Below are 22,063 nucleotides of genomic sequence, written 5' to 3'. Positions count from 1 at the left end.
AGGGCCAACAAAGACCTGAAGCACACGCGCGTCAAGTCCTTCAAACATAAGAAGACCAAGAAGAAGCGCGACAGCTATTCAATAAAATTTGACTAGACTTATACATACACTATGATATAATCAATATTTTACGGACACGTTTAGACTGTAAGCATAGGAGTAACTATGTAGAATAGTTCCTTCATGCAATAATTCCGCCAACTTGAAAACTCTTTCCAACTTTTAATTTGACTCGAAGTAGTCCGCACATTCGGAGTACTGCGAAGAATTTCTCCAACTTTTATGGAAAAAATTTGAGTAGCGCCTCGGAATGTATCTTATGGACAGTAAACCCTGACCAAGCTAATTTTTAGTCACATTTTAAATAATGGTCATTACGACTTTACACGACTAAAAATTTTCCTTTTTCCTATAAACCTTTTCAGACCTAAATCCTTATACATTTTATTTGCATTGCCTTTATGTAACCAATATCGTTATTCTTTATTTAAAAAGGTTTATTAGAAATCGAAAATAACACCCATCGGATTTGCCAGTCGCTTGAGCAAACAGGGCTGACTAATACGATTGGTGTTCAATACATTATAATTATTAATATTGATAATTTCGTGTTTGTCTAACAGGAACATTGAATGTTAGGCGGTTTACAAGTTCTGCATTATCAATATCACATCTAATAGGATTTTGTATAAAAATTTACAAGTGCAGGTAAATTAAGCAATTATAATCTACTCTGGTAGGAAGGGAGCCTTACGTTTTAATCCCAGTTCAAACTACGCAGGGCAAATAAGAGACATTTTTTTCGTACCGACTCAAAACGGTCGATGTGCACTTGATATTGTGGACTCCATCAAAGTTATCAAAGTTTATGAACTCAAGAACACTCATGGCTTTGCTAGCAGTGAACACTATGTGGCAGTCAAATTTAAGTTTAGGGTCCAGAAGAACACCCAAATCGTCAACTAAATATATACGGTCGAGTGGCGTATTTTTAAGAAAGTACCTTAATTCCCGATGCTTTATCATTATATCAGCATACATTAGTACACGAGAATGTGTTATGATTGAAAGAAGATCGTTAATAATTAAAGTAAACAGCAAAGGGCCCAAATGACCACCCTGAGGCAGTCCAGATGTCATTCTTGAATATAACCCTCTGAGTCCTAACATTCAAGTAAGGTGAAATCCAAGATAATAGATAACAAGGAAATCCAAGCTGATTTTTTTTAAATAAAAGAAGAGAGTGGTTAACGGATTCAAAAGTTAGAATTCGACCTATAAGAAGTTTGGAAAAACTCAGCAAATAAATCAGCAATTTGAGAATCCGTCGATGCCTCCATTGAGTTGAGACTTACCGATGAACAAAGTTGTAAATCTTTGCATAGATACATAGAATAGCAATGACTGTTAAGAACATTAAAATCCATTCGAGCCACCACATATTTCAAAAATCTACTGGCCAACCCTATTTTTTATACTTTTTATAAGTGTTTCATTTAAGGTTTTTAAGTTCTTGAAGCACATTGGTAAACCAAGGAGGCCTGTTTATGCTTGAAGGGATTGGGGTAGTTAGAATTTGAAGGTAAATATACAAGTATACAAGTTAAATACATTTTTTTAACACATGCGCTAATTTTTTTCAAAAGCGTTGGCCAGGGACTCTGTGTACCCGGACAAAACAAAGAACTAGATTTACGATTAATAACTGTAATTCAATAAAAAACTAAAATAATACAATTTTAATAAATTGAAGTAAAACGTAAATATGTGTGTATGTATTTTAAATTCAAATTTTTGTAAAGGTAAAAACTTCAAAATGGAAAAATTCAAAATTTTGCAAGGGATTTCATAAGTGAAAACTTATTGGATAAGTTCAGAATTTCCGAAGTAATTTTACTTGAGATGTGTCACTTGCAGGTGACAGGCCATACAATAAATGAGTATGAGGAACAAGTGAAATTCAAATGTCATCGAAACGTTTCAATGATAGGGAAGCGGGCTGGGTTTCTTGCCTTTTGTATTTCCGTTCTCTCCATTCTGACCAGCAGAATAAAAAGGGAAGGATGATCTTTTAGCCAGAGTGCTTGTCTCTTCAATACCTATCGTTTGAGCCAAAAAAAAAAATGCTCTCGCCCACAAAAAGCCCAAAACTGTGGCGCCCACAATTTATGTTTGAAAAACATTTACTTAAATGTATGTCATATCAATACCTATCGATTGACCTAAAATCGAATTACATATGCCGTCGACAAAGGGGATAGTAAAGAAATCGATAGACCCAACGTCATTCCAGAAAAAACATGGAAGAACTCTATAGTCGAGTGTCTCGACTATCAGATACCCGTTACCCAGCTTAAGGAAGCAAAAGGATAATGAAGATATATAAGCAAAAAAGGGGTATTTTAGGGCGCCACCTACCGTCTTCTTCAGTAGATGTTATGTGGGCGGCAGACAGACTTGAGCGTTTTGGCCATTTGTGGGCGTGACTCTTTTATTTTTTGGTGGGTCGATAGGTATTGATGAGACAAATACTTTTCAATTCTATCAAAAAACTGTAGGCGCTACAGCTTTTCGCGGATTGTGGGCGTTAGAGTGGGCGTGGCACCCCGTCGAAAACTTGCGCTGCGTAGGAAGCCCAGGAATCTGCATGCCAAATATGAATATTCCAGCTCTTATAGTTTCCGAGATCTCAGCGTTCATTCAGACGAACGGACAGACATGGGGTCTGAAAGCTTCCTTTTACCTGTTACTTACTTTCTGACGAATCTAGTATACCCTTTTACTCTACGATCAGCGGGTATAAAAATTAGTTTCTGACAATGTATGTTATAAAAAAAAGAAAGGTATTTCAGGGATGTTGACTCATTTCTCAAAAATCAACTAGTTTTCGGCTAAAAGCAATCAGTTCTCGATAACATCGATAGTATGTACTGTCGATGATTTTACAACCCTAACCGCATTCCCTTATGCTCCCTTAAGCTGAGTAACGGGCATCGACTATAGTGCTCTTCTTATTTAAGATAAATTTCACTTAATTTCACCTATATCGCAAACGTTTTTGTTGCGATCCAAGCTTCTTCAAAAGGTTTACAACGGCTTGATGACTCATGCTATTGACCGATGCTACGGCTGCTATATACCGCTCTTTTTCGACCAATTCAGTGATTTTTTTGCAATTTTCGACGGAGCGTGTCGCATCTTTGAGAACCTATACACCAGAACGAAAACGTTGAAACCATGTGTAACCACGTGTAATATTATCATTACTGTAAAATGAAATGTTTAATTTGGGAGATTAACTAAAAAAAAAACAAGCTCGTATGGACAGTAATCGTGTACCATCGAGGGTGTAGTGTTGAAACAATGTGTAAAGTAAAAAAGCCATACACCCCCATATTTCTTGTCTGATGTGATGTACGATCTAACATATTCGTAAAATGTTCTGTAGCTTCTTTCTATTGTATGTTTGTGGTGTGCAGCTGATGTTATGTTTTAAATATTTAGATATTTGTGTGGTGTTTCTGTAATAGTCAAGGTAGTTTTAGTATGTTTTGTTATTTCGGCCTGTTGGCTGTGAATACATTTTTTCACGTGGTTTTTAACGTCATGAGTCGTGTTTTTCCAATATGTCCTGTTTGTATTTGACTGAAGAGGCAAACAATGAAAAAGATTGGGGCTTATGCTAAATTATAGTCTTATATATTGTGTACTTAGGATACAATTCGCAGATCAAATTTACGGGTGTTTTCTTTTTAATGCTAAGTTCTTCCTTGTGTAACCAAATCGAACCGTTCCGTTTTTCCCTAATCTCACGGTACTCTCGCCAGAAACTAGTGATGACAAAACTGCACATGTCTTTTTTTCGCTAGAGTTGTTGTTATTCCTGTATGTCCACCTTGTATTGGATAATTATGTAGTCTAGACAGTATAGCTTCTTTTTTTATTATTTATTGTGGTCACCGGCTTGAGTAGTGCTACTCTAACATTCGTTAATATATAATTGCCCTTATTTTTGATTATATCTATTAAAATAATTTCAAAGATTTTCTCACTCGGTGGCTAATCTTATTTATTTCCAGCCTTTGAAAAATTGATCTAAATCGCATATTCCATTTACGAGTATATATAGATTATCAACACTTATTCTTGCATTTAGCTTTTTTCCTTTTTATAAGGGAATAATTTAATGATGTTAAATGCAAGGTCACTCCTTTTTTAACATCATCATTGCGAATGACGTCAAATAGCTTAGAAACTGTTGGTTGCTTTTTTAAATCCGAACCTGATTTTGAAACTGCGCGGTTTGTATAATTCTGTGTATTTTGTAATCTTTTTGTGACTTTTAAAATTGGTTTGTTAATGTTTTTAAGCTCTTCAATTTTTATTGATAAGGATTGATGCCACGTAATTATTTTTTTCTTTTAGATATTATTCTGTGAATAGAAATTCTTCAAGGCCTAGTCTCGTTCTTCTTATCTTAGAAGTTGGGTTTTTCATTGAAAACTAATATTTTAACGGTTTGTGCTCTGTTCTAGTAGTGAAATTTTTGCCGTACACAAATGATACGCATCTGTTGCTATGCAAAATTCTTTATTGAAATCTGAGTACTGTAATAGGGTTGGTTGAGTTAATATATTTTTAAGGTATTTAAAAGCTTTTTGACATTCAATTGTCCAATTAAATGTTACATTTTTTTGCAAAGGTGAGTTAAAAGTCTTGAGTAATGGGAGAAATTTGGTATAAAACATTTGTTATAATTGCAGAAAGCGACAAATCTTCTCGATTCATCTACATCAGGAGCAACATGGTATTTAGTTATTGCTTCATATTTTTAGCATCAGGTAAAATTCCTTTTTTTTGCATCTATGGCCTAAGAATGTGACTTTCTGTATAAAGGATGAACATTTTCTGGGTGCATCTTATGATTGTGTTTTCGCATAGGTTATATAAGTTAGTTAAGTTTTTAATCATATGATTTTCTGATGATTACTATTAAATCGACCATGTAAAGGAAAACTTGTGATGGTTCTAGTCCCGAGAAGGCTATTGTCATTTTTACACCTTAAGGTAATCGTTTAAAGCGATATGAGCCAGTGTTATTTGAAAATGATGTTATGTCTCTGGATTTTTTTTTTAAAGTAAGTTGGTGAAAACCAGACAATAAATCAAAACTGGAAAAGAGTTTGGCTCTGCCATGTTGGTCAAGTATATTGTAGATTCTTGGTAGTGGACATTAATCTGCTTATAATTTTTTATTTATTTGTCGGTAGTCAATAACTAATCTCATCTTTAATTATTTTTGACTTGTTTACATATTTTTTCATCATGGTCCTCTATAGTTTTTAATAAAAACTTTAACGTTGTCCTTCACTCTTAATTTTACTTCATAAAAATTATTGGAGGATACTGCTTCTGTTTCTAATCCGAATATATCAGTAAATTCGGTGCATAGTTTAGTGAGAGTACTTTTAATCATATCGGGAAAAGTTTTTGTTAATTTGGATAGGACTTCATTGTGTCCGATATTACAATCTGTACTTTGTGGTTTTTGATGATTATCTAATGGTTCATAGTCAATTTTGGAAATTATTATAATTTTATTGATATCGCTTATGTTTAAAATGCTGACAAAAGTATTATTAGAGTTAGCTAATATATATATACATATATCATCAGATATTCATTTCTTTGTGAGACGTGTTTACATAAATTTGTCTTACAACTTCGGACCCAGCGGGAATTATTAAGTTGTTGTCTATTCAATATATAATTGAAATGTTGATCTCTTGATCGAAGTTTTCGGGTCTATTTTTTCCTGTTTGTATTTCTATGAATGCCAAACCTTTGATTTAAAAGTACCTCCTTCTATTCCAGACATTGTTATTAGTTTTAACGTGTGTATGTTATCATAGTTATTAGAACATATTTTGAAAAGACTTAAATCAGCGCCTGTATCAATTAAAAGGGTTAAGGGAGTTTTTGTTTGATAATGTTTTATTTGAATGTAAATGTTGAGTCTAAGATTTATATTATATTCATTCGGGCTTCCTTTATTGTTGGAATTGTTTTGAGAGGTGTCCCTTTTGCATTTAAGTTTCCTGTTTCGTAGTATTGAATTCTGTCATAACTTTTATTTTGTTTTTTGCTTTTGGCCTTGTGTATAATTTCCTTGATAAATATTATGTTGGTAATATTGGTCTCTGCCGCGATTTTTTCCTGGTCGAAGTTTTTTCTTTCTCATTCATATTTTAAAATTAGCTAGCTTCCAAAATTGTTTGAGTTTTTCAGCTTTCGCAATTTTTTATCAAAGTGGATAGATTCTGTGCAGAATTTGTCACCATGTTCAGCATTTAGTCCTTCATTGATATATGAAGTTTCTAGCAATTTACGCAAGTTGCCAAGTTCGTTTCTGAACTAAGTTGCGGTTTTTCCTCTTTGGTAAATATTAGCAATTTTTTCTTTGACTACCTCTGAGGTTTCGCCTTCAATTGTGCTTTATGCTTTATCAAGAATTGCAGCAATTGTGCGTTCATTTTGTACCTTATAGGGGGTTGAACCAATTCTTTTTGATTCAATTACCTCTATGGCTATTTCTTCATATGGCCCTTTTATCATATTGATAATTTTATGGCCGTGTTGTCGTTGGAGATGAATTTTCTTCCCATCGAACTCTGGCACTGCATTCGAAATATCTTCAATGTACGCCCTTTCTGCTGCTACATCGTCTAGCATTATGTTGTCTTTTGTGTCTATTGCACTTTTATCTTAATCAAATTCTTCTTCTCCTAGTTCCGGTAATGTTATTACCGCATGAATTGATAGATCGTGAATATATCTTTCTTTTATATCAATTCTTTCACTTGACTCGGAATCTTCGTCTTCCGTTGAATCCATTTCTACCTGTTCTGTTAACTTTTTATCTCCACTAGTATCTATTTTCAAAGGGATATATAATATTGTCGGTACCGAGATATCTAATTTTTGTATAGTAATTAAATTTTAAATTTAAATTTTTGACCAGTTTTGTTATTTAGTATGCTTCTGTTTTTATGCACTAATTCTTACTTCATTAAAAGAGTCGACAAGAATTTTTGAATGTTTGTTAATTGTTTCTTTCTGTATTAACCTATTCAGACTTACACATTTTTAATACCTATCGAAAGTTTCTATAATTTTCGGATATGGAGTGTTAGTTGCTCCCATTCCATACAAAATATTTATTTTTCTTTAATTTTATTTCTAATACATTTATTTTTCCTTACATTAGGTTTGTATTTATTTTTACGAAAATATCTTTCAATTTCTCACAGTAGACATTATTATTGCCTTCTGAGTGCTATAGCAATGGATAAGAAGTGAAAAAGTTAAATTGTATTTATCCATATTCTCATATTCAAATTCGGAAATTAAAAAAGGCTTTTATTTATTTCTGACTATCGATAATACCATGTTCTCAAAATCTGGATCTAAAGTAATTCCTATACACTCTTGAATGTTATCGTTTATTAGTTTTATTTAATAAAAATGTTTTGTAACCCTCAAATTTTCATTTGTATTATCAATTGTTTATTTTTTGATTTCCTTAATTTTAAAGATTTCATTTCAAAGATTTTTTATAGTTAATTCAATTTTCTCATTTATTTTATTTTTACGTATTTATAATGTATTTTTATTTTATATATAAAATTGTTTTCTGTTTTAATATAATATTCGCGATATTTCCGTCCTTGGCTGCATTAGCTGGTCGTCGCCTGTTGGCTCGCTGATGCTCCTTCGCTGGCATAAGGGGCGGCCTACCCCTCACACTTGTTATCTCAGCTGCAGATTTTCTGAGCCGACGGGCTTAGGCGGTACCGCTGCCGGTCATCGAACAGGTTTTTAGCAATTTGATCTGCAATGGGGGCTCTCCAGTAGTCCTGGGCAATCTTTGGGAAACTTCTTGATTCTTTTTGGTAACTGCTTTGGAAGTGGAGGTGTTATTATTTTTTCATGGTTAATCGTCTTAATTACTGAGTGAGCTGGAGCTATCGGCTTCTTGTAACTTTTGGGCTGCTGACCAGGGGGGTGGCGGTTGTTTTTTTTTAAATAAAAGCCGCTTTATGTGAACTATTCTTTTCTTAATTTTATTTATCACGCCCCCTCGTTTCTCCTTAACTCCATCTCTACTCACTCAGATTTAGTTTTCAGTTCCCGATAGCAGTTTTTCCGGTTTTTTTTCGCCTGTCTCTCCTATTCCACTTGTAGTTTCTTTGAGTCCTTGTGACACCATGACACGATCGCCATGTGATAATTCCTCGCTCGGTCACTCCACCATAATTTTGATATTTTGTCACACCATAATATAATTATTCTTTTTGTCAATTTTTTGTATAGACCAGCAGTTCTTTTTTTATTGAAATGTTAATTCTGAAAGTCTTGCTCAAGTTTAAGTCTGGTTGATGGGCATTTGGCAGCAGCGGGGAAAAATGCTGACAATGCAATTGTTCACATATCACCACGCTGGCAGCCAATTAAATCAATGCAGAGTCCTTTAAGGCGGCTGTGCTGAATAGGCAGTTAAAATTCCAATATTCTTATGGACTACTTCTTACCCATTGAATAAATTAATATTCGCTATTTAAGCAAAAAGGGGTATGCAGGGTGCACGTCATTAAAATCGTATTCAAGTAAGTCGGGCTTTGTGCGAAACATACCAACACAGCGACAGTTATCTGCTGTGATCATATAATCAATGCATTTAAAAATTTGCTGGTCGTTAAACTTTTATATATTTATAGCTTAATGATATGAAAAAAAATTCCTTAAACCAACCAAATATGAAATTCTCAATTTTATTTTTACTTATTAAAAAAGAACAATGTAAATGGAATAAAATAATGTTTACTTTGTAAAAATTATTTTGTGTAACTTAAGTTTCGGTATTTCAATGAAATATAATGTATGCAAATTAAGTTTCTTACTAGTGATTTAATTAAAAAAATGTATTTTTATTTATTAATCACTTAATCACTACTACGATTTTTTAATAGGTCGAACTTAGTTAATTCACTGCTCGTTTACTTTTACTCGATTTGTACTACTGCTCGATTCGGATCTCAAAAACTGACTCCCGATATCTAGTTCAATGATCAATAATCAAACCTCGGCTTAAGAGATTTTATCCCCAAAAATTGATAAAGAGAATGGATCAAGAGAGTCGGAAAATAGGATGATGAAATTTGCCAATTAAATTTGAAGTCCAATCTTGGCCGGAAATTGGTGTTTACATTAGCGGAGTTTTAGGGACCGCTTTGGGGATCTTTTGTTTACGTTAACGGACTCGGGGCTCGCTTTGGGGATCTTTTGTTACGTTAGCGAACTGGATGTTTACAGCATCCGTTTGATTTGGGCTGCGTGAAATTGATCTGGGTGGGAATGATTCGGAGGCCTGGTTGAAAGAAATAGCTGACCACGGGTTTATCTCGGGTCTGTCAGAGTTATTTGGAAATTGGCTCTCGGCTCAAAGTTGTTTATAAATTGGGTAAGAGCCCCTAAATAATGTGTCATATAACTCCCCCCATTCTAAATTGAATCGTCCCGATTCATTGGAACTGATGGGTATATTGAATGTAATTGTTGGGTTAATTCGACACTGATATTTTCTTCTAGGGTATTTTCATTGTCGGGTATATTATTTATTTCATTATCGGAAATATTATTTTCTTGTTCAATTTCTATATGATTTTGCCATGGTTTGAGTATTAAAAATTTTCTGAATTATAATAATCATAATAGTTAAATATATAAATGTGAATATGATTAATATTAACGTAACTGGTATTTGAGTTTGTTTAATTTGAATAAATGTATTTAGTATGTTAATATTATCGAATGTGAGTTCCGAATCATTAGATATAATATATTCCGATACTAAAAAATCTGTATATTTTCGAGCTGTGATGTATTCCAATATCTTATTGTCTACATTGGTGCAGGAAATATTATTAATTTTAGTGGTGCCATTAAAAGTTATTAAATATGACCCATTTAAATGAGTGTCATTAACTGTATTTTCTCCATTTACAAAAATGGCTCCATCTTGGATTACATCTACATTTTTATTTTTTTCTCGGATTTTGATACAAAAGGATTTTTCTCCATTTAGTAATCTAGTGAAACAAGAGCCTTCTGGGTTAAGTGAGCAATAATTATTAAATATTTCTGTTTTAAAATTAGACATTACATAGTACTTACTTCTACATTTTTCGACGTGATTATCAATTAATAATTTTCCATCATTATGTGAAATGGATCTTGAATTGTAAACGTCACAACGATCGGTAATAATAGGGTATTTTATGTAAATTATAATAAGATCTTGATGCAAAGCGATTTTAAATTCAGATATATCTAAAACGTCTGTTATAACTACAGGTCTATCTTCGTGCTTATAAATTTCTAGTATATCATCATTGTTTAGAATTTTAGTATTAAATACATCAATTTTGGCAAGTGTAATTGTGTCCATTAAATTCATAAGATCGTAAGTAAGCAAACGCAGATGATATTTTCTAAGTGGAAATTCTTGATTTTTAAAGGCTGTTTTGAATTGTTCAGACAAAGATTTTATCTCTTTAAATAGTTTAGAATTAATAACGAATGGATCGTTATTATTTTGTATTAAATCTTCGATTTTATTTTGGACTGTTATGAAATCATCATGATCTGGTGTTCCCGCTATCCATTTCCAAATGGTGCCTATTTCATTAATGCCTCTTTTTGATCTACTGGGTATAACTTGAGAGATAAGTATTTTGATAATTTCTAAATCGTGGGATAATTCCCAAAGAAAATTCTTGTTGTCGTGACCCTTTAGAAATTCTGTTTCAAGATTAATTATTTCTCTATAAAAACTTATATTAGTTATATGAAATAAATCTGCGTGTGATTCATAAATAAGAACATCTTTGGTATCCTTGTAAAGAAGGAAATCATGGTTCGTGTAATCCATAATTTCGGATTTGGTTGTTGCTACCAGCAATAATAAGTACATTATTGAAATCATTATCTGTAATTTGAAACAAGTTATTTAATATTATCTTTATGAATCGTACGGTTTCTGTTATTTATAATAACTTGATTTGGGAGATTTTTCTTAACTACTTGTCTTTTTTATCTAGGATTAAGCTTGTTCCTTTCCCCATGTTTCTTTTCGTAAATTACCTCTCCTACGTGATAATTCTTATTTTGTCTATCTTTATTTTGAAAATGTAACATTTTCTCTTGGGCTTGCTGCAATAATTTAGGAATATCATCGTGTTTGACTTTATTAAATAATATATCAAAAGGTCGATGATTGGTTATAGAATGAATTGTTAAATTATATTTTTGTGCTGCTCTAATTATAATTTCGGAATAATCGATTAAATTAAGCTCATCTTTAATGCAGCGAGCAATTTCTGTTAAGGTAGAGTGTGCCCTTTCTATTTGTCCGCTAGACGTACTATGTCGAGGATCTGCAAAGAATAAAGATATCCCATTTCTTTGTGCAAAAGATTTAAATTGGGATGAAGAAAAACTTGGTTCGTTATCTATCATCAAAGATTTGGCTAATGGAAATTGTTGTAAGATTTCTGAAACTTTATTTTCTATATTCAGTTTATTAGGGATTTCTTTTACCACTAAGTATTTTGAATACGAATCTATGCAAGTAATGAATATAAGATTTTGGGCGTAGAATATGTCAAGATGCAAATTCTCACCTTCTCTTTCTGGAATTGGTGCTTGACCGATAGGAATCTGTACTGGGTGCCTGTTGTATTTGTTTTGATTGCAGATAGTGCAATTATTTATAAACTCCTTAAGCTTTTTGTATAAATTTGTCCAATAATAGAGTGTAGTTATTTGTTTATTATTTTCAACAAGCCCTCTATGAGCTCTACAATGAGTTTCTGTGATAATAAGAGATCTATCTTCAGCGTTCTCGACATCCTGGACAAATGTCCTTGTGTATAAAAATTTATTTATAAAATTGTCCTTAAGTGGTTTTTGAATTCTGTAAAAATCTTCTAGAGTACAGTGAACTCCTATTATTATATTGGGTGGAATATATTCCCTTAAGATTGATACTAAATTTTCTGGAGTGTCATACTCTATTATATGTCTAGTATTTTCGAATACATTAATCGACTCATGTATTGTATACCTCCCCGTTGCTATTAGCAATTGTTGCTTAAACTGGCTTAAGGGTTTTCGGGTTTCTTGTATTACATTCTCAAAACTACTCTCTGCAGAATGCTGAGTATTTTGATCTGAGACCGATTCATTACTTTCCGTTAAATTATTTATTTGAATCCTAGATAAAGCGTCCGCAACAACATTTGTTGTTCCTGGCTTGTAAATAATTTTGGGTGAATAGCTTTCAATAAAGGAATACCACCTTTTAATCTCAATATTTGGATTTTTTTGAGAAATGGAAAATGAAAGAGGTTGATGATCAGTATAAATCTCGATGTTGTTAACCCCATATAAATAATTTTGGAGGTTTTTAAAAGCCCATACAATGGCTAATAGTTCCTTTTTATTGGTTGCGTATAATTGTTCGGTTTTTGTCAGAGTTTTTGAAATAAATGTAATTGGTTTTCCTTCCTGAGAAAGAACAGCACCAATTGCTAAGTCTGAAGCGTCCGTTGTTAGAGTAAATTTTTTATTATAGTCTGGTTGTACTAGTTCTACTTGTGCAATTTAATTTTCTTTAAGCTCGTTAAAAGCTCTTACAGCTGAATCATCAAACTGTATTAAAGTTTTACGTGATGCCTTTTTTGATACTTTGCCGTTTTGGCCTTCTAAATATTTTGTTAAAGGTTTAGCTATCTTTGCGTAATTTTGCACAAATTTTCTGTAATATCCTGTAAGGCCTAGGAAGCTTCTAAGCTCTCGAATATTTTTGGGTATCGGATATTTTACGATAGTAGAAATTTTTCGGGATCGGTTTTTATCACATTGTGGGAAACAACGTAACCGAGAAAATTGGTTTCTAATTTAAAGAACTTTGATTTTTCAATTGAAATTTTCATGTTTGCGTTCAGCAAAATTTTAATAATGAGAATTAAATCTTTGTAATGTTGTTCAATTGTTTTTGAAAATATAATTATGTCATCCATATAAACGTGACATGTTTTACCCACTTGTTCTCTTAAAATATCATCCATCGCTCGTTGGAATATTCTTGGAGCGTTGGTCAAACCGAAAGGCATTCTTAGGAATTCGTATTTCCCGTTGTTTATTGAAAATGAAGTTTTTTGAATGTCTGGTTCATTCATGAGAATCTGATGAAATCCAGATTCCAAGTCAATTGGTGAAAAGTATTTGGCTTCCCAAGATTTGACAAAATCACAGAAGGGTCCTGCATTGGATATCTATCTGGTATTGTATTTTCATTAAGTTTTTTATAATCAATTACGAGTCTGAGTTTTGGAGTTCCGTCTACATTGAAACCCTTTTTTGGTACTACTAGTACTTGTGAATTATAAGGACTTCTACTTGGTCTTATAATTTCTTCATTTAACATTCGATTTATTTCAGAATTCACAAAATCTGAAGCTGATTGAGCATAAGGGTATTGTTTGCTGTAAATGGCCCTATCATTTACGGTGTTTATTTCACCGCGGATATCTGTCCTAAATGGGATCTGCATATTTATTTTTGAATGCTCTTCATTAATAATATTTAATATTTCTTTCTCCAGATCTTTTCTTTGATCTGCAGATGATATTTTTATGTTGTTTATTTTTTGATTGTCGGATAGTTCAACGACGGCGCGTTAAGGATTTTTAATTCCCAAACTTTTATTTTTGTCGGATATTTCAACGACGGCGCGTTCAGGGTTTTTGATTCCCAAACTTTTATTTTTGTCGGATATTTCAACGACGGCGTGTTCGGAATTTTTGAATTCCAAACTTTTGTTTTTGTCGGATTTTTCAACGACGGCGTGTTCAGGATTTGTATATCCCAAACTAGATTCGCTTTGATTACCCATTTCAGATTCGGATCTGATTTGAGCTTTTTCATCAAAGTATTTTTTTAATATAAATTCTTTTAATGGAAGAATGGTGTTTTCTTCTGTTAAAGAATGTTGGTTTAATATGTTTCCGTTATCATAATTTAATTTTTCTTCTATTCCATTATATTTAATTACTCCCTTAACTGTATCAATTACCGCTCCTATTCTTTTTAATAGGTTATAGCCGACCAGTAAATCTGAGTCTAGCCCATCTATTTCATAAAAAGTATATCGCGTATCAAAAATAGTTATCATATGATAATATTTAATTATTGAATATCCATTCACTGTAGATACTCTTTTGTAAATTGGAAGCTCGTTTTTATTTTTATAAATTCCTGTTTTTATATAACACGAGGTTGCCCCAGTGTCAATTAATATTTTTAATTTTTTATTTATTTTAGGATCTTTTCTAATTAAGTAGGGTAAGCCTACTCCTGACTTTTGTCTAAAAAATGGTTCTCCTCAATGTTATTTAATCTCATCGTCTTGTTAGCCGGTTGGTTAACAGTTCCAGTTGGTACCCTTTTATTTTGGGCTTGGCCTTGCTGAGTGTTCTGGGTCTCAAATATTTTTGTTTGATCCCACTTGTTCTGACTATAATTATTATTTTGATATTTATTATTGCCTTGATTATAGCCGTTGTTAGCCTTATTCTGAACCTGGATAGACTCGTCTACCTCCATTGGTTCCGGGTTATTTTGTGGTTGCCTATAGGTGTTCCACTGTTTTTGTTGGTTATTATTAAATCTACCCTGGGTCCAAGAATTATTTTTATTCTGATTATAATAACCGTAAGTATTTTTGTTCTGGTAGTTGTCATGATTAAACCTTAAATTATTATTGTTTCGCTGGTTACTATAACTATTGTTTTGCTGTCTAGTCTTGTGGTTGAAATGTGTTTGTCCATTTCCACTACAGTTTGGCTCGCTATGTTTTAGCTGAGTAGTAGAGAAGCTATTTGCGAAATGAGCCCTCATGTTGTTGCTTTCCAGTTCCTGAACTATGACCATTGCATTTGGTAGGTCAGGTGGATTCATTGAGACAATAGTATCTGAAATTTGGCCGTTGAGGCCGGTAATGAAAACTCTAAGAGCTGTCTTCCTATGTTTCTCATTCATTTTCGCTGTTATAGGTTTGTTTCTACCGTAGGTCATAATAGTTTTATTAATTAGCAGAGTTCATTTTCTATTAACTGTACCATAATAATCCATTATGGATAATTTTCCCTGACTCAATACACTTAATTCCTGTTCAATAATGTGAATTGGTCGTTTGTCGCTAAAGACGAAGTCAAGTCTCGCCATTATGGCATCGAAATTTAATACAGTACCGTTATGGGTTAAGGCGTCGTTTGCCATTCCTGTTATTTTGTTTCGTAATATAGATAAGGCAGAATAAAATCGTTCACTCCCTCTGGCATATTGCCCCATGGCTACTTCTGCCGATTCTCTCCAGCTTACAAATTTATCCTCTTCACCTTTATATTCCCTAACAGATTTGATAATCTCATAAGATGTGTCGCATTTTATATTCGGATCTACAATCTCTGTCTGATAATCCTCAACCGTTTTAATTTTGTTAGAAAGCTGCGATCTTAAGTTAACGATCTCCTCCTTTAATGGATTTAATTCAAGATTTACAATTTGCTTAATTAAATCTCCTACATTTAACATTGTATTGCTTGTTATTGCCTGATGGCTTGTATTTTCTTGTGGATTCATGTGGAGTCTATTATTTGCTCCAGTCTGGCTTGTTGAAGGTTCTGGCATTTTGAGAACTCTTTCAAAATTTGAAATTAACTCTTCCACTTTGTATATTTATATTTCCTTTCTTACAAATTTTTTATAAAATAATAATAATAAAAAATTGTATGAAAAAAATAGTATCGCTCACGTCATCCTTATTTTTTTCTCTTCTCGTTGTTGTTTTTGCTGTTGGGGTCGTCTTTATCCTGAATGATGATCCTGCTTGGGGCCGTCCTTCTTTTTTTTCTGTTTTTAAATTGTCTCGGGGTCTTCCTTCTTTAATTAGGTCTTCCTTCTTTCCAATTTTTGGCGAGGGATTGCCCTTCAGCCTGTTTTCTTAGAATGTCTTTGTTGTTGATTTTGAAGATTTTTTTAAATTGTTTTTCACAATGTTTATTTTTTATTTTTTTGAAAATTTTTTGTCGCTTTTTGATTTTTATATTGTCCGAGCAGTGAATTTATGTTACGATCACTATTTTGTAGTTTGAGATTTTAAGGGGATTATTTCATTAATTAATTTCCACCTTAGTTATTTGATCAACACAAACTTTTTATTTATTTGTCGGTTGTATCGGGTTTTATTGGCCGCGCTAAATTCCTTTTTTCACTTTAAAACTTTTTTGTTTTTATTTTAAAGCTTGTTTTTTTTAGATTTTTTTAATCACTCGGCCCCACGTTGCGCGCCAATTAAGTTTCTCACTAGTGATTTAATTAAAAAAATTTATTTTTATTTATTAATCACTTAATCTCTAATACAATTTTTTAATAGGTCGAACTTAGTTAATTCACTGCTCGTTTACTTTTACTCGATTTGTACTACTGCTCGATTCGGATCTCAAAAACGGACTCCCGATCTCTAGTTCAATGATCAATAATCAAACCTCGGCTTAAGAGATTTTATCCCCAAAAATTGATAAAGAGAATGGCTCAAGAGAGTCGGAAAATAGGATGATGCAATTTGCCAATTAAATTTGAAGTCCAATCTTGGCCGGAAATTGGTGTTTACATTAGCGGAGTTTTAGGGACCGCTTTGGGGATCTTTTGTTTACGTTAGCGGACTGGATGTTTACAGCATCCGTTTGATTTGGGCTGCGTGAAATTGATCTGGGTGGGAATGATTCGGAGGCCTGGTTGAAAGAAATAGCTGACCACGGGCTTATCTCGGGTCTGTCAGAGTTATTTGGAAATTGGCTCTCGGCTCAAAGTTGTTTATAAATTGGGTAAGAGCCCCTAAATAATGTGTCATATAACTTGTGTCATATAACTTGCATGTATGGTTTTATACTCGCGAATCGCCTGCTACCTATAATCTTTTGTTGCTCATCTCCGATATTTGCCGCTGCTGCAACCCTTGTCTGCTCTAATGACTGCTTTTCAACTTCTTCTTCACTCGCGTTGCCGCTATGGCCATTATTGTCGCTCTCAGCAAACGCCTCGTCGTTTTCCGTTATGAATTTACTTAGCCAAAGAACAAATTTTTTACTCAGATTGGCAGACTGCGCTATAAACTTTGCAGTTTTGTAGTTTCAGAATTTCGCAGTACTTTGCAAAACTTGATGGAATTGCACAACATAAAAATGCTCTGCTCTCCTGGATAGTACTTTAGTCCCTCTTCCTTGTATTCACTGTTGTTTCATAACTCTCTGGTTTCTCGTATAAGTCATGTTTATTAAACTACTATGAATTCTCGGCACGTACAATTCAACGCTTATCTTACGTACTAAAATTTACAAAATAATTGACTAACCTATGCTTAAGAAATGATTTACTTGAGAAGTATTCGAAGTATAAAATAGTAATTGGAAGTTAGACACATATAAAGTCTTATGAAGGTCCTATAAAGGGATACAAATTTCGAAGATGTCTAAAATGATCGGATAAATGCAAAATATAGCGGAAGTCTTGTGAAGGGATTCGTATATAGTTAAGCATTCCGATTCAAAAATCCGAACATGGCATAGGCCCTGAGAATTATGTAATCGAAGTGTGCTGCGAACCTCAATTTCGAGTCAAACATCACACCTGGATCTAAGGATTACTGCCGCAGTTGTAGAGGTTGACCATTGATATTGTATAATGTGAAGAAATTGTATACGGATTTACTGTAAGTAATATAGAAGCAATTGCTTATGTTAAGAAGGTGCGAATTTCGGCTACACCAAGAGCTCAACGAAACTAGGTCCTATTGTTCCGATTTTGAGTCTGTTGCTATTTTAATAGACTTAAAAATCTAAAAGGTAGATACTTCAAAGATAGACAGAACCTCATATAATATAGGAAAATTATAAAAGCCGAGATCCCACAGCACTTCCCTGAGGAAGGAATATTACATTAATTTTAACTATAAAAAGACGATGGTGTAAAATTTTATCCAATTTATTAATGTCGAATGTATAACCAGGGAACTGTGGCAGACTTTGTCAGACACTTTCGCAAAATCAGTGTAAAAAGCATTAACCTGAGATCGCAAATCAAAGGCATGAATGCAATTGTAGCTGAAAACGGCACGACTAGTCGAGGTTGACCTACCTGCTACGAAACTATGTTGAAAAGGGCATATGTATGTTTTACAAGAAACGGTATTTTATGGGCTACAATGCCTTTGAAGATTATAGCAATATTACTGATCTTAGCTTTAAACCTGTTATTGGTAATGTTTTAAAAATGGAGTCACGGATGCAATCGCAAAGTGCTCACTAGAAAGTTATTTATCAAAAAGAACTTTTAGTTGTACACAAAGCACCTCTATACAATAAAATTTCAGTATGTAGGCCGGAATCCCATCACAATCCGGAATTAAAGAATCATCAACGTCTTTCACAGGCATATGAATATTCTCTTACAGCACGGTTAAACTACCTAAATTCAATAGAGGAGTGATCGCATTTAAGGTTTGAGAATAATTCCAAGCTGCTGTTGGCTCAAAATTAGCTTTAAAATAAGAGACAAAGAGATTTGCTGTTTCTGTATTTAAATGCGAAGATAACTTCCCTAGATATAGATGGGACTGAAGAAGCGTTCTCTCCGAATTGATGAATCGCCAAAAGGTTATTGCGGGTTTTTTGAGTCCGTTATATGATGATTGTGCAAATCCAGAACGTTTGTATGAACAATCGGCCTGTGGATGAATCTAATGACATTGATTGGATTGGGCCAGAACACATCTAAAAGTGCTGCTCAAGTATTCCTAATTTAAAATTGACGAAATCTAATGGAGCAACATATTTTTTACATAAGCATGTTCTTTCTTGTATCTTCTTTAAATTGATACTAACTATAAGTATATATAATCTTAAATTAAAAAGCTATCTGACAGTCAAGATGACTGACGCGAGATTTAAGGGCTCTAATAACTGTTGCTGAGCTGGAAGGTCATTTCGTTGCAATCGGGTCCGGTATCTAGGCCCCTGGTGAGCTGGTTGAGATGACAAATTAGCTTGGAGTGGTAGGACGCTTTTAATTTTTTCGTTTTTTACGGGTAAAATGCCACAACTGGAATCCGTAAGTCCAGCGTTGATTTGTAGAGCAGGACCTTGAAGTTGTAGGGGTATAACGTATTCCCCTGAAGTTAAACACCAATACACATATGACTTCTAGTCTTTTCTTTTATTTAATTTAATTTGGTCTGTTCAGGATCACGGTCGGCGTTCAACTGCCCTCGCTCTCAGCTCACGATCCGCATCAACCCCCGATTCACTGAGAGAGTGTGAGAGCGATGAGATTGAGAGAGAGAGTTAGAGAATAGTGAGCGGCATCGCACAACAACAACAACTTATTCTTAGAACTTACACGAATGATCTAGAAGGAATACAATAACATACACATACATACATACTACGACGTAGCAATCCTGCTACGATTCGGCCGTCCTGACATTTTAAGATCCCCTGATCTTGTGTTAATTTACAATTGATTTTGGCTTATATTTATCTTAGTTTTTATAATTTAGTTTTGTATTTACAAATTCTTAGATATATTCACAACTTTATTTTCGTTTTCCAATACAATGCTTAATATTTTGAGTACTCCAGACACCTTGATAAGGGCAACGCGATAATTGAAAACCTTCAACATCTTTTATTAAGTATCTATCATTCCTCAAAACTTTATCTATAACATAAGGAACCTTGTGTTTGGGTATTAGTTTTCTTGCGACAGTAGGAGAGCTATCAAAATTTTTTACCATGATACAGTCTCCTACTTTGTACTCCGAACTCTTTGTTCTTTTTTCATTAAATCTCTGTTCGTTGTCTTTTTGTAATTTTCTTTGCTCTTCTGAACCATCTTTTCTAATTTTGTCTAAAACTCTAACATCACTAACATTATCTAATTCTTCTAACTTTTGTCTCAATTCATCAATAACTTTTCTTTTCTGCTCGATTCCAAACAACATTTTACTTGTCATTTGTGCTATGCTACTTTGCTTCGTGTTGTTCAATTCAATTTTCAATATATCTAACCACTTTCTCTTTCATACTCGAAAACCAATACCTCCTAAGAATTGCATCCATAACTTTATTTCTTCCTAAATGACCTAATTCATTGTGATATTTGTATAATATCTTTTCCTCCATTTCTTCTGGAACACAAAATAACAGCTTTCCATTATTCGACTTTCTATATATAACTCCATTCCTCATCTCAAACATTTTATCTTCCTCATTTTCTAACTTTTTTCTATCATCTTTTAATTTTTCATCTTTCGCTTGACAAATAATTAAATTATCTTCAAAGCTATTCGTTTCAACCACCATTATGTTTGTATTTCTACTTAAAGCGTCAACGTGCTGCATAAGTTTTCCCGATTTATGGACTAATTCAAAGTCATATTCTAACAATTCTAATGCCCACCACCACCCACATCAATTCTATTTAACGTCAACGTCAGTGAGTTACAGTCTGTGACTATTCTAAATCGTCTGCCCTGCACATAAATTCCAAATCTTCTAAGAGCGTAAATTATTGCTAACGTTTCCAGTTCAAAACTATGATACTTTGCTTCGTCTTTTGTTATTGCTTCTGAAAATTAAAATATAGGATGAAGCTTTTTATCCTCTTTTCTTTGCAGCAAAACTGCCCCAAAACCTTGTACGCTGGCGTCTGTATGCAATTCTACCTCGTCCTTGTAATAATATAATCCTAGCACTGGAGCTTCCACCAACTTTTTCTTAAGCATATCAAAACATTGCAATTCCTTTTCTTCAAATACAAATTCTTTATCCTTTTTTAACAATTCATATAGAGGTTTAGCGATCATCGAAAAATCTTTAATGAACCATCTAAAATACGAACACAAGCCCAGGAAGCTTCTAACATTGTGTACTTAGTCTGGAACGGGAAAATCTCGAACAGCTTCTATTCCTTTGTATTCCTTTGCTAGTTACCAAAAATCCTAAGTATTGTACACTTGCTTGTAGAAACTCACACTTGTCCATTCTTTATTCTAGTTTGTTCCTTGCTAATCGATCAAAAACTTCTCTAAGAACACTTAAACGTTCTTGCATTTCTTTACTCGCAATCATGATATCGTCCATGTATAAAACTACCTTACTATCCCTTATCATGTCTGCAAAAATCTTATTGATAAATCGTTGAAACACCGCTGTTGCATTCTTTAGCCCCATTGGCATCCGCATAAACTCAATTGTCCTAAAGGCGTCATAAATGAGGTTTATCTTATCGATTCACTATCCACAAACACATGAAAGTAGCCATGCTTTAAATCTAATTTCGAAAATATTGTTTTATTTACTAATGTATCTAATAAATCGTCAATCAAAGGTAACGGATAATTATCTTTCACCATAGTGTTGTTAAGCTTTCGGTAATCTACACATAGTCGTAAGTCGCCTGACTTCTTGTTAACTAATACTTTTGGAGATACATACTCAGATTCACTCGGCCTTATAATTCCTTCACTTAAGTATTCGTCTAATATCACCTGTAATTTTTCTTTCTCTGTGTAAGCTAAACGTCTTGGCGAACAACTGAATGGTTTTGAATCCTCTAATCTCAATTTCATTTCGCATCTAACCTCCGGTTCCTTTGGCCTTTCTTTATTTACATAACAACTCTCTACCATCCTAACAAACTGACACCTAACATTATAATTCACATTATCACCAACTTTATATTCTACACTTTCATCCGTTAAATTTATATTAAATAATTCCTTTTCCACTAGACTTATTTCAGGCTCAATATAATTTTTATTCATAGCTTCTTCTTCATCTCTGATTTTACTAAAATTTTCTTTTTTTGTTTCCCTGCTGTC

At 33.3% G+C, this 22,063-nt stretch overlaps 1 protein-coding gene across 16 annotated transcripts in view; it reads left to right on the top strand.

Moving 5' to 3' along the window:
- LOC108035863 (acetylcholine receptor subunit alpha-like) overlaps nt 1–22,063 on the top strand; it is a 604,633-nt gene that overhangs the window by 5,761 nt on the left and 576,809 nt on the right. The window lies entirely within an intron of this gene.

Source organism: Drosophila biarmipes, chromosome 3L (assembly GCF_025231255.1).
Source record: "Drosophila biarmipes strain raj3 chromosome 3L, RU_DBia_V1.1, whole genome shotgun sequence".
Classification (NCBI taxonomy): Eukaryota; Metazoa; Arthropoda; class Insecta; order Diptera; family Drosophilidae; genus Drosophila; species Drosophila biarmipes.
This window is presented reverse-complemented; position numbering and strand designations above follow the sequence as displayed.